Source organism: Oncorhynchus kisutch, unplaced genomic scaffold (genome assembly GCF_002021735.2).
Source record: "Oncorhynchus kisutch isolate 150728-3 unplaced genomic scaffold, Okis_V2 Okis01b-Okis20b_hom, whole genome shotgun sequence".
In the NCBI taxonomy this organism is placed as follows: domain Eukaryota; kingdom Metazoa; phylum Chordata; class Actinopteri; order Salmoniformes; family Salmonidae; genus Oncorhynchus; species Oncorhynchus kisutch.
In genome coordinates this window covers 7,697,091-7,711,660 of record NW_022261978.1, presented here as the reverse complement: position 1 = coordinate 7,711,660, position 14,570 = coordinate 7,697,091, and the positions used below count along the sequence as shown (strand labels likewise).

Below are 14,570 nucleotides of genomic sequence, written 5' to 3'. Positions count from 1 at the left end.
GGAGAATGACAAGCAGCAAGCTGATGAGAAATCAAGAAGTAAACACCAAACAAATGACTACAGTATTAGCTGCTGTAATGGTTGTTCTTGGCTATACTTGTTATTATGAATTAGTATTTCCATGGAGATTCTTACAAGCAAAGTGAATGGTATGATTCTCTGCCTTTACACTATCAAACAAAACGAACTCTGCAATCAAAGTGTTGTGTTTTCTTAGGAAGGAGTTTGAGACCACCCAGCTCCTCAGCAAGATTGAGGATGAGCAGTCTCTGGGAGCTCAGCTGCAGAAGAAGATCAAGGAACTCCAGGTACAGTAGAGGATATAAGCTCCAGTACAGAAAAGCACAGACTTAAATAATTTCATCTGAAACATTATTCTGGTAGCAAACATTTTTCCAGGTGGCTTCTGATGGCTGAGTAGGTTGGAAGGTGATGCTGTTTTCTGGTGCTTCCAAACGTTGTGAAGATGGTGCTTATTAACATTGTGGTTTTGTTCCTGCATGGAACGCTATCTACTGAATAAATTAGTGTAACTGTCCTTGTCGTAACACATTTATGAAAAATATACATATTATTATTATTTTGTGAGGTTCAATTCTTTCAACTGTATTGTAGTGTTCATCCCCCTGCTCCTGTCTCCTGTTCTAGGCCCGTATTGAGGAGCTGGAGGAGGAAATTGAGGCTGAGCGTGCTGCCAGGGCTAAGGTTGAGAAGCAGAGGGCCGATCTCTCCAGGGAACTTGAGGAGATCAGCGAGAGGCTGGAGGAGCCGGAGGCGCCACTGCTGCTCAGATTGAGATGAACAAGAAGCGTGAGGCTGAGTTCCAGAAGCTGCGTCGTGATCTTGAAGAGTCCACCCTGCAGCATGAGGCCACAGCCGCCGCTCTGCGCAAGAAGCAGGCCGACAGTGTGGCTGAGCTCGGGAGCAGATCGACAACCTGCAGCGCGTCAAGCAGAAGCTGGAGAAGGAGAAGAGCGAGTACAAGATGGAGATTGATGACCTCTCCAGCAACATGGAGCCGTCGCCAAGGCAAAGGTGAGTAGTGATGTTTGATCAAGCAGTGTTGAGGAGGGTCAACTACATCATCATTCAACTGAACTGAAGTTGACAGGAGTCACATATATAAAGTAATGATGGAAACATGTTTCACTAACAGGGCAATCTGGAGAAGATTGTGCCGTACTCTTGAGGACCAGCTGAGTGAGCTGAAGACTAAGAATGATGAGAATGTTCGCCAGGTCAACGACATCAGCGGACAGAGAGCCAGACTCCTGACAGAAAATGGTACCATCAACAATGAATAGCAACCCAATGCTTTCCTTCAGTAAAACACAAAGTAATGTACTGCTGTATCCCTTCTTCTGAGGAGCCCTCTTCTGGTCCACATAGTTTCTACTGTATCTATTCACCACCGAACAACATTGCCCCTATGATACAGTAAAATACATTTTCAATCTTAGAAACCAGAGATGTCATTAACAGATGGCCCTCTGGTCCCTGCAGGTGAGTTTGGCCGCCAGCTGGAGGAGAAGGAAGCCCTGGTGTCTCAGCTGACCAGAGGAAAACAGGCCTTTACCCAGCAGGTGGAGGAGCTGAAGAGGGCGATTGAGGAGGAGGTCAAGGTAAGGGGACCCAAGATGGAAAGTTTAGACCCATATATTTACATAGGCGGTGACTACGCACCCTCAGACTCCTAGTGTCTCTCCACCCTCAGAGACTCCTACTGTCTCTCCATCCTCAGAGACTCCTACTGTCTCTCCATCCTCAGAGACTCCTACTGTCTCTCCCACCCTCAGAGACTCCTAGTGTCTCTCCACCCTCAGAGACTCCTACTGTCTCTCCACCCTCAGAGACTCCTACTGTCTCTCCATCCTCAGAGACTCCTACTGTCTCTCCACCCTCAGAGACTCCTACTGTCTCTCCACCCCAGAGACTCCTACTGTCTCTCCATCCTCAGAGACCCCTACTGTCATTTGTTTGGCTTCTCTCTCATCTCTCTTTGCATTTTGTCTTTCTTTCTCACAGGCTAAAAATGCACTGGCCCACGGTGTTCAGTCTGCCCGCCATGACTGTGACCTCCTGAGGGAGCAGTTTGAGGAGGAGCAGGAGGCCAAGGCAGAGCTGCAACGCGGCATGTCCAAGGCCAACAGTGAGGTGGCTCAGTGGAGGACTAAGTATGAAACTGATGCTATCCAGCGCACAGAGGAGCTGGAGGAGGCCAAGTGAGTCGCACGCAACAGAAAAAAACCCTCAAATATAGGGTATGATGGTGAGGGTGGTATATGATGGGGTCAGTATATGATTTAACATTTCTTTCAAACTGTAAAACCGACCTCTATTGTCTAACAGGAAGAAGCTGGCCCAGCGTCTGCAGGATGCTGAGGAGACATTGAGGCGACTAACTCCAGTTGCGCCTCCCTGGAGAAGACCAAGCAGAGGCTGCAGGGAGAGGTGGAGGACCTCATGATTGATGTTGAGAGAGCCAACGCATTGGCCGCCAACCTCGACAAGAAGCAGAGGAACTTTGACAAGGTGAAAATGAATAAACCTTACCATAGGCTGATATTTATTGACTGCTATATGATCAATTGTAGTAAACTTGTAGCATATTTCTGATTCAAAACTCTTCATCAATGACTTCTGATGAAAATCCCATGTATTTCGCTAGGTTCTGGCAGAGTGGAAGCAGAAGTATGAGGAGGGCCAGGCTGAGCTGGAAGGAGCTCAGAAGGAGGCTCGCTCTATGAGCACTGAACTCTTCAAGATGAAGAACTCCTACGAGGAGGCCCTGGATCATCTGGAGACTCTGAAGAGAGAGAACAAGAACCTGCAACGTGAGCATTTGATAGCAATTCTATTTGGCTTATGTTTTATTAGCAATGTGATTTACTGTTAATAAACTGTTGTTCATGGTGCTTATTAACATTGGCAATATCCACTTAAAATCTCCCAAGTCTAAACTTCTCGTGTGTGTGTGTGCAGAGGAGATCTCTGACCTGACTGAGCAGATCGGAGAGACTGGCAAGAGCATCCATGAGCTGGAGAAGGCCAAGAAGACCGTGGAGACAGAGAAGTCTGAGATCCAGACCGCTCTGGAGGAGGCTGAGGTACAAACTACAGCTGTTTGATGGGAAAGCAGTGTTAACTAACCAATGCCAGCTAGAGTGAAATGCCCTCTGTATTGGTGTTATTGTAGTAATTATATTTAATTCCTACATCCAAATGTATTTAACACAATTGGCCTGACTGCCTCTGTTTGTCCAGGGCACACTGGAGCACGAGGAATCCAAGATTCTGCGTGTGCAGCTGGAGCTGAACCAGATCAAGGGAGAGGTGGACAGGAAGATCGCAGAGAAGGACGAGGAGATGGAGCAGATCAAGAGGAACAGCCAGAGGGTGGTTGACTCCATGCAGAGCACCCTGGACTCTGAGGTTAGGAGCAGGAATGATGCCCTGAGGGTGAAGAAGAAGATGGAGGGAGACCTGAACGAGATGGAGATCCAGCTGAGCCACTCCAACAGGATGGCCTCCGAGGCCCAGAAACAGCTGAGGAATGTCCAGGGACAGCTCAAGGTAAAGGGACTGGGACATCAGGTTCAAACACCTGAACATGGAGAGGGATTTGTTTGTGAATCTGTAGAAAATAACAGAACAGAGGAATTGAATAGATTGAACTATATACTGTAGAAAGGTAGGGATATTGAGTAAATTCTTCACAATGAACATTTTTATTGCCCATCCTATCACCCCTTCATCCACAAGTCCTAATGAACGTATGTCATTGTGAACCACAGGATGCCCAATTGCACCTTGATGACGCCGTCCGTGTCGCAGAAGACATGAAGGAGCAGGCAGCCATGGTGGAGCGCAGAAACGGTCTGATGGTGGCTGAAATCGAGGAGCTGAGAGTTGCTCTGGAGCAGACAGAGAGAGGCCGCAAAGTGGCTGAGACTGAGCTGGTTGACGCCAGCGAGCGCGTTGGACTGCTGCACTCCCAGGTATCTGTCAAAAGCCATTTCCAATGAAAATCAACCAAGCATACCGTTTACACACACCTGGAATTCAACAGTTCTTGCTCTTAGACTTCATAATTTCAGGCTTGTGCTTGTAGGTTCTCTTGAGAGTCAAACAAATTGTCTTGTTTCCTCCTTCAGAACACCAGCCTTCTGAACACCAAGAAGAAGCTGGAGACTGATCTGGTGCAGGTGCAGGGAGAGGTGGACGACATTGTCCAGGAGGCCAGGAATGCAGAGGAGAAGGCCAAGAAGGCCATCACTGACGTGAGTCCTTGAATTACATCAACTTGATTTGTCCCCAAGTGCCAATGGTAGCTGGGCTGGTTAAGAACAACAAAAATCTCAGAGGTTTATGATTTCTGCCAATTGGTCCTTAAATTAAACAAACTACCATTCCAGGCGGCCATGATGGCTGAGGAGCTGAAGAAGGAGCAGGACACCAGCTCTCACCTGGAGAGGATGAAGAAGAACCTGGAGATCACAGTCAAGGACCTGCAGCACCGCCTGGATGAGGCTGAGAATCTGGCCATGAAGGGAGGCAAGAAGCAGCTCCAGAAACTGGAGTCCAGGGTGAGTTACCAGCAGGGTGGATTAGGGTGGATTGAAAGACTGATTGCTGGAAAAGTATTTGATCATGTAAAATACAAAGGAGCATTGTGTCATGACTTTTTCTAGATCAGGGGTTCCCAAACTTCTTTGCATTGGGGACCCATTTTGTGATCAGGGACGCCTTCATAATATCAGAACACAATTCCTACATGAGAGTGTGATAAAACATAGCTTCCAAGCAGTTTTACTATTACTTCTGCAGTGCATGGTTGGACTAATGAAGTCTCGAACCCTGGTAAAGAACATTATACAGCTTCAATGTGTCTCTCTGTATGTCGCGTTGTGTTGTCTCTGTTGTCGTGATGTGTGTTTTGTCCTATATTTATATGTTATTTATTTTGACATTTTTAATCCCAGCCCCCGTCCCCGCAGAGGTCTTTTGCCTTTTGGTGGGCCGTCATTGTAAATAAGTATGTGTTCTTAACTGACTTGCCTCGTTAAATAAAGGTTAAATAAAGGTTAAATAAAGGTTAAATAAATACAAATAATTACAGTGCAATTATGTTCAAATAAAAACCGTTGGGAATGTGTTACACTTTATGCAGTGGAGTTGAGAAGAATTGGAACCAAGACCTTCAAATAAATTGAAGACATAAAAAATGTATTTATCTAGTCGTTTCATTTAGGCTTGTACATTTCTTCTAAACTGCTATTCAATTAATAGAATCAATAATAATAATAATAATAATACAATTTCTGATACATAAACACACATTCATCCAATTAATCTCATAGTGATATTTGATTTACATCTAGTTACAGTTGTTTAATTTCTCTCTCTCTAGATCGAGAGCTTCATGTCTCATTCACTCTGCTGCAAAAGGGCCGTTACTAGGGAAGCATAGCGTTGCTATGCGGGGCTACCAGCTAGCACTCTAACGGTTGAAATTAGCTTGTAGAGGCTAGAGGACTTTCATAAGTTCATAAAAACATAAAATCTCAACGAACATATGTACATACCCTGGAAACATTACACTGGAATATGGTGCTTCTCCATTTGCTTACCTTCAAAATAAATACATCAAAAATGTACTAATTTAGCTGCTTTTGTCTTGCTGTTGACTCACTTGACAAACTTCTGTCAACAGCGCGAGCCCATCATTGAAGTCACGTCACAACCAGGGTTGTCAGGCTCAGCCAAAATGTCTAGACCAATGACTAACCAAAACCTGCCCGCTAGGCCTGAAAACAAGACAAAAATAATCATTTAAAAGCAAGAGAAAAGCAAAAGCACATTTAAATAATCATTATTGTGAGCTAATGTGACTGATAAAGGAAATATGTTACAAGAGAAAATATAATTAAACTCGCCAGGCAATTTTCAATCAATGGATGTTAACTTTGTTGACTGCAATGATTGTCAATAAATCCCTTATGCGTATGTGCATAACTATAGATCATTCCAACAGTAGAGTTTGAGGGATGAAAATTGAGAGAACTTTTTTTTACCTGTAGCCTAATCTGACTGACTGTTACCTTCAGTCTAATGCATTCTCTCAACAACTAATTACTATAGAACTGTGACCCTGATCACAATTTTCAACGTCAAATTTCAGTAACTAAACATGGTCATTAATAATTGAATAGGAACCCAACGCTATTTATTACATCATTTTGCCAGCACCATGTAGGCTACACAAGTGGCACAAATTAATTTGCAATTACTCCAGTGATATCGTCATTTCAACATATTTATTGTATCAAATGGTAGGCTACAGTACCCTACATAGGCATTGAAATTAATCGGCTAATTAATGGCCACATTTAATGTTAGTTTCATTGTGGACTTTTCCCCTTTACAGAGGCACATATTTCCATAACTTCAGTCTAAAATGTCCACTGGCGCAGAACTCCAGACCCAAGAACTGCACATGTAAAATCGTTTGCTTGTTATAAACAACGTCGACATTAGAATGTTGTTTAAACCACCTCCGACCAAATGTGTCTAATGCGCTCTAGAGCGCCTAAAGTCGTTCTCCTGTGCTTTGTCGCCTTATTTCTGGATGCACATCAGTTCTAGCCCGTTAATATGTTTTATGGAAAAGGGGTTGGAAATGGGTGTCTCCATAATGACAATCTAAATTGCCTACCTACAACTGGTAAGAAGTTGTTATGACGTGCAGGCACACCCATCTGGCCCTCCACCTCCCCACCACGCAATTCAATAAAAAATATATGTAACCTTTATTTAACTAGGCATGTCAGTAAAGAACATATTCTTACTTACTATGACAGTCGACACCGGACGACGCTGGGACAATTGTGCGCCGCACTATAAGACTCCTTATCACGGCCGGTTGAGATTCAGCCTGGAATCGAACCAGGGCGTCTGTAGTGACGCCTCAACCACTGAGATGCAGTACCTTAAACCGCTGCGCCAATCGGGAGCTCTTGGTTTACATCTATATAGTTTAAAGAAAAATGCAATGGCCGCCGCAATGTAATTTAGAAGTTACCTAAAAACCCGCAACATCGTTTTCAAAGTAGACCAATTTTTTGGGAAAACCGCAACATGGCAAACCCTGCTCACAACATTTAAACAGTGGCATCTAGTGGTAATACTGGTACTGCATCATACACCGCTAAATGCATGCCAAAATGTATAAAAAGTCAAATGTATTATAAATAAAATGAACATTTAGTTGAAACAATTGGTCATTGTTGTAACACCGTGCATACCAGTATCCCTGTGAGCCTCCCAGACCCATGTTGTACATCTAAGGGTTAAGAACATAAACAGTGGAGGAATAATATTACATTGTATTGGACCTTCTAATCTTGTTCCACAGATCCTCGGTAGTTTCATCTGTTGTTGCTAGCAAACATAAGCAAATGTAAAATAAACAAATGTAAAATTGAAATTGCACTTTGGGAACCACTTGTAAAAGTACATAGGAACAGACAACAATTGTGCCTCCTTGACTGGGTAGAAGACTCTACCTGTTTTACACGATTTGTTACATCTGATTTCACCTGCTCAAACAAATGCCTAAATGTATTTGTTCCACAAAGGTGCGTGAGCTCGAGACTGAGGTGGAGGCTGAGCAGAGAAGAGGTGCAGACGCAGTCAAGGGAGTCCGCAAGTATGAGCGCAGAGTCAAGGAGCTCACTTACCAGGTAAGAGAAAGTACATTCTTCACACAGACAGGTTTGTGTATATAACTATGGGACATTGATTCTTTGATCTTCTCCCACAGACTGAGGAGGATAAGAAGAACGTTAGCAGACTTCAGGACCTGGTAGATAAGCTGCAGATGAAAGTGAAGACCTACAAGAGGCATTCTGAGGAAGCGGTGAGTCACTGACAAAACTTAATGTCCATACAACTTAGTTTGAAGTGTTGCTACAGCAACAACACATCAGTCAAAAATGACAATTGATAGTGCACTAATTGCTGATGCAATTGTACACATTCGTGAGTGCCTCCTATTCGTTACCAACATAAAGGAGAGGGGGTTGAATATGAATTTGCTGCGCCAGGGGGCTGGTCTAGTGATCGTGCTGGAGGCAGTGGTTTGATCCCCTGTTCTGCCACTCACTTCCTCTGCTGTATCATCCAGCTCCCTGTATACATTGTTATCCTAAAAACAGAATATTAATTTGCTACCTGAAGCTTCAAACTTTAAATGCTGATGTTCTGCTCTCCCTCTCCTTTCCTCACCCAGGAGGAAGCAGCAAACCAGCACATGTCTAAGTTCAGGAAGGTTCAGCATGAGCTGGAGGAGGCTGAGGAGCGTGCTGACATCGCTGAGACTCAGGTCAACAAGCTCAGAGCTAAGACCCGTGACTCTGGAAAGGTACAGAACTGCTTCTAAACCTGTACCTGACTCATGTTCAGATATGACCACATCAACACCACCTATGATTCAGTCTTCTCAGAGGTCAATACTGAACTTTTACACTCAACTGTATTGAAGATCCCTAAGAAGAACATTTCAGGAAGGGCTAAACAATCTAATGAGAGTTATTCACTTAGTACTTCAACATCAAATATCCAAGCTGAGCACTGAGCACTAAAGACTTGATCCATTATATTCTATCCATATATTTATCATGTTCATTATTATTACTGATCCATTATATTCTATCCATATATTTATCATGTTCATTATTATTACTGATCCATTATATTCTATCCATATATTTATCATGTTCATTATTATTACTGATCCATTATATTCTATCCATATATTTATCATGTTCATTATTATTACTGATCCATTATATAATTTGTTTCTTCTTACAGGGAAAAGAAGTTGCTGAATAAACAAGACCAAAGTATTGAAGATCAAAGTCTTACCATTTTCCTGTGATGCATAAAATATGATTTTCATGGTGAAATGTTGAGCATTGATTAAAAACATGTGGATCTACATACACTTCCTTTGTGACTGTGGACTTATTACTCAGCAAACAGCTTTTTCATACCATTAAATATTGTACTTTAATTAAAGGAGCAATCTGGGATTCCAACAACAACAAAGTGGTACCACAACAAAGCAGACACATCAGATGAGGGATGAGGCTGGAGAAATGTAACCACTCAAATGAATTGTCTGAGCTATGGATGTAAGGTCTGACCAGCTAAACATCTAATTCTAGTTTTAACCCTTTACAGTCAGGGGACTATATTGACAGGCCCACATTGAAATGTTTCTGTAAGAAAACGATTAGAGAGTAAAACAATAAAAAAAAATATTAATCCACTATGTTAGTTCTTAACACTTAGAGGCACAACGTCCCTGGGAGGCTTACAGTGATATTTTAGTCACTCTCTCCAATTTGTTCCATCGCACTTGATTTAATTTCGAGTAAGATAGCAGCCTACATGTTGCCTAGCTTCCCAGACTCCATGCTCCGGCCAAACACTACGCCACGTCCGCGGACGCTAGTTTTCTCTCCGCAATGAAGTGTGTAGCAAACGACAGATCAGCGGAAGGATTTAGTGTGAGTCGTCAGGCTAGCTTACACAAGAAAATACTTGTAATATTGGTAGTCACCGTTTGGATGCCACGGTGATACAGTCTACACTGCTCAATGGGAAGAGTGACACAATGACATGAGGCAGGCACAGTGTTCTAGCTCCTGCTTTCCTCAGTAAGAAATGGGAAGTAGCTAGACAGTGTAGTTAGACAGTGTAACCAATATCAGGCCAGGGGAATGGCTAAAGCACATTTATCAGTGATGTAAAGTACTTAAGTAAAACTACTTTAAGTTTAAGTATATTTTTGACCATTTTTACTCCACTATATTTCTAAAGAAGATAGTGTACTTTTTACTCCATATCTTTTCCCTGACACCCAAAAGTACTCATTGCATTTTGAATGCTTAGCAGGACCAGAAAATGGTCCCATTCACGTACTTATCAAGAGAACATCCCTGCTCCTCCCTACTTCCTTTGATCTGGCGGACTCACTAACACGAACGCTTTGTTTGTAAATCATGTCTGAGTGTTGGAGTGTGCCTCTGGCTATCCGTAAATTAAAGCACTGTGTTAGTGCTGGGATTGAACAAGAGCCTGCACACCATGTGGATGAGCTGTCCAGAACCGGAGTTGCAGGCCCCTGATATACTGTTATTAACTGTCATTAAGCATTTGAGGTGACTGTCATTATAAAACTGTTTGTACACATTTGATGTATTTTAGCAGGGCTTTGGGAGGATTGGATAGTAACTCCTGATCCAATACATGTTAAGGGCTTTAAACAACTCAGTCTGTGCTCACAAAGTAGTTTTATCACCACAGACAGGAGTTTGACCTGAGACACCCCAGTGCTTTGGCTCACGTCAGAATTATTTCCATGATTCAATCCATTAAAATGTCACAGCCAGTAAAAATCTAAATATGGATGTGAAATGTCACATGCTTGTGGCATGTATCCACAAAACAACCAATCTTGGCTCGGTTAATTCAGATTTTATTTCCCAGATCACATATCTCGCTGTAAATCTATTACGGTGGCAGCAATGTCAGGACCTCATGTTCGATTAATAAGGTAATATAATGTGCTGGCCTGTATCAGATCTCTCTGTGGTCCACAGTAAAGGTATGAGGTCTTCACCTTTCAGCATGCAGTGTGAAGTCAATGGAGGGATAAATGTAATATTAATCTAATACATTTACAAGGTTGAACACTTGGATCAAATGGGGAGCTGTTGTGTTTTTCAGCAAGATTTACAGATCTTTGGACAAACAAGTAGTCAAAATAATTACTGTCAGTAACCTTCTCCAACCATGAGCCGAAACTGGGTGTCAGAAATACATCCAGCTTCCACAGCAATATATCTCAGGTAATTTGGCATTGCTTTATTGCTTCATCAGCAGATCTGCTTCCATTTGAGCCGCACACCAGAGGATATGACCATATATAATATATATTGTAGGAAGACACAGTCAGGTCCATAACAGAGAACATAAATAAACTTGGAATCCCACAACCTCCTTTCAGCTGCAGCTGTTGGAACACAAGTGTCTCTGGGGGAGCAAGGGACTCTTCCTAGCCAAGCCTTTTGAAGGGTCAGGACAAGTGGCAGACCGATCTCCCAATGATCTATGTTTAGAAATGATTAATTGGAAGACGGATTTAAATCATGGGGAAAATTGAGTGTTCCTGTCTGCCTGTGAATGAGTTGAATAGAAGGTGTTGAATAGAAGTTTGTTCAGTTTAACTGCTGCTCTGGTAATAGCTTTGACCTCTATGGCAGCTGTTATATCTGGGATGACTGAAGACCTGATGATAGGAGCCTCTGCTTAATAGTCCTGCAATTTATCCCACGAACAGGGCCATGTACCAAAACCTCATAATATGTTGAACAGTCATAATAACAGTCAACTTTAGTATCACAATCATCTCAATAATGTTGTACTCAACTTGTTGGATCAGAATCAGGGCTGTGTTCATTAGGCACACCGTAGCAAAACTATAAGAAGCTGGTGGCCACCGGCTTCTTAAGAAGGCATTGTTCAATGCTCAATGTTAAATTCAAGTCTTTCTACCATCACGTCTAAGCCAATATGACAACAATTTCAATGAGCCTTGAGCATTCTACTTGGATGAAATTACACAACACACCCCGCCTCTCGTCATGTTCCGTTTCCGAGAACCACCTGATTTTTAATTGAATTCATTGAATTATTTCTCAAAAATGCGTTAAGATACAGATGTCAACAACCCTTCTAGGGTTAGAATTTCATTAGGATCCTCATTAGCTGTTGCTAAAGCAGCAGCTACTCTTCCTGGTGTCCACACAACACAAAACATGACATCATACAGAACTTTAATAGACAAGAACAGCTCTAGGACAGAACTACATTCATTTAAAACAATAAGAATGGAAGTTAAAAAGTCCTGTACAGACACAACACTGAGATAAACAGAGAGACCTATTACTGTAGACCCACATTAACATACATATGTTACATTTACACTCATTAGCATCTATCAGGTACACAGATACCTATCAGTATACAGGCCTACACGTTATTTAGGTCAGATAGGGGAGAGGCGTTGGGCCGTGACGTGTTATTTTAAATGTATTTTCTGTAGCTCATTTTGATGTGATCATGGCTCTATATAATACTATGGGTTTCCTTGTGAAGATACTATCTATGGATGGGCGGCAGTGTAGCCTAGTGGTTAGAGCATTGGACTAGTAACCGAAAGGTTGCAAGTTCAAATCCCCGAGCTGACAAGGTACAAAATCTGTCGTTCTGCCCTTGAACAGGCAGTTAACCCACTGTTCCTAGGCCGTCATTGAAAATAAGAATTTGTTCTTAACTGACTTGCCTAGTAAAATAAAGGTTAAAAAAAAAAAAAAAAAAATGTTGTTTAAATCCCCTAAGAAATCATGGTATTTGTTTTGTTCCAGTTTGGTGAGGAATCACCCCAACAGCTTTCTAATAGCTAGAATAATGTGGCACACAGACTGACTTTCTAGCTAATCTTCCTTTCTCCAGTACTTAATGTTTCCTCCTTCAGAACCTGTTCATATTCCACTTCACTCTTCCTATTTACATGATGAACACTACATTTGTTCAAAATCTCAACATTGAAGTGACATTTGGAACTCTGAATTGGAGCGAATTTGGAAATCGCATGTTGACCATCTTAGAGAATGGAAAGGAAACAATGTAACATATATGTCAACAATCTTTCCTCCAAAGGACCCTTCTATGGATTAAATGAGGTGTAAATCCACAAAATAACGTTTTTTTTGTTGCTCTAGTTTCTTCATATACCCTAATAGCTTCTCTAATACAATCATGTGTCACACAGACTGACTTTTTAGATAATCTTCCTTTCTCCAGTACTTAATGTTTCCTCTTTCAGAACCTGTTCATAATCCACTTCCCTCTTCCTATTTACTTGTTGAACACTAAGTCTGTTCAAATTCACAACATTGAAATGACATCAGTGTGGAACCAATGTGTCTGATCAACTTGCCCTCACACTCCAAGGCCTTGGGGCAGGACCTTTCTCTTTAGGTCATATAGAATCATGATTCCAGAGTCTCTTAATGGTTGCGTGCCACGTCAGATTGCAATATCATATGATGCGTTTAGCTGCTTTGTTAAAGGGATAGTTCACCCAAATTACACATTTGTTTCCTTAACCCTGTAAGCAGTCTATGGACAAGGTATGACAGCAATCTATGCTTTGGTTTAGTTTCCTTGGCAGTGGCTGGCACTGCTTCTAAATAACATGTTGTGGTACAAATCTCATCTGACCAATATTTTTATGCATCATGTTCAAATCATCTATAAGGGACTTTGTTGACCTCCACAATTAATTTTGAAATAGTTTTTAATGATTTGTGCAAAAATATATATAATATCGAAACTAAACCAAAGTATGCATTGCTGTCAAACAGTGCCAAGGAAACTAAACCAAAGTATGCATTGCTGTCAAACAGTGCCAAGGAAACTAAACCAAAGTATGCATTGCTGTCAAACAGTGCCAAGGAAACTAAACCAAAGTATGCATTGCTGTCAAACAGTGCCAAGGAAACTAAACCAAAGTAGGCATTGCTGTCATACAGTGCCAAGGAAACTAAACCAAAGTAGGCATTGCTGTCATACAGTGCCAAGGAAACTAAACCAAAGTAGGCATTGCTGTCATACAGTGCCAAGGAAACTAAACCAAAGTATGCATTGCTGTCATACAGTGCCAAGGAAACTAAACCAAAGTAGGCATTGCTGTCATACAGTGCCAAGGAAACTAAACCAAAGTAGGCATTGCTGTCATACAGTGCCAAGGAAACTAAACCAAAGTAGGCATTGCTGTCATACAGTGCCAAGGAAACTAAACCAAAGTATGCATTGCTGTCATACAGTGCCAAGGAAACTAAACCAAAGTAGGCATTGCTGTCATACAGTGCAAAATTTCATTTTTTTTTTCAAAGTTTGGGTTTGGAATTCATTGGAAACTGCAAAGACAAGTTTAATCTATTTATAGATGTTGACGAACCATCAGTATCGTACCAGTAATGTGGAAGTTGGACATGAATGAATTTGCAAAAGCAAATTTAATTAATTAATCAATGCCAATGATTAATCCTACCTGGGTAGGCTATCTGGGTATTAAACTTTAATAACCAGAGATGTTGCTTCATCCAGGTTAATATGAGAAGTTTAAAAGTGTCTCATTTGAATGGAAGAACATGTATGTTCAACAATTTAACTTATTAAATTGAATGAGACGATAATCCATACAATCTCCATTGATTGGATATCATAAGTGTAAACAGTAGATCAAATGTTGGGAACATTCAACACCGTGGTCTACTCACGAGGAAGACAGAGATACATATCGCTGGTCAAGTTTATATCTCCTGAATTTCAATCGGCTGGCTCTTTGTCCTCACTCGAGAAATTAATAATGACCGAGCGTCTGAAACGCGCTAGGCAGAAATAGCCCTACGTTTGGCCAAACGCTCTATTTCTCA

General features: G+C 41.7%; 1 pseudogene across 1 annotated transcript; it reads left to right on the top strand.

The window, feature by feature from the left end:
* Positions 1–797: 797 nt before the first annotated feature.
* On the top strand, positions 798–8,998 carry LOC116358830 (myosin heavy chain, fast skeletal muscle-like; annotated as a pseudogene). The gene is made up of 16 exons (XR_004206492.1): positions 798–908; positions 1,009–1,035; positions 1,157–1,284; positions 1,504–1,622; positions 2,026–2,222; positions 2,350–2,532; positions 2,669–2,834; positions 2,983–3,107; positions 3,265–3,573; positions 3,795–3,998; positions 4,155–4,280; positions 4,416–4,586; positions 7,638–7,742; positions 7,823–7,918; positions 8,291–8,422; positions 8,872–8,998. The product of XR_004206492.1 is annotated as a myosin heavy chain, fast skeletal muscle-like (transcript).
* The last annotated feature ends 5,572 nt before the right edge of the window (positions 8,999–14,570 follow it).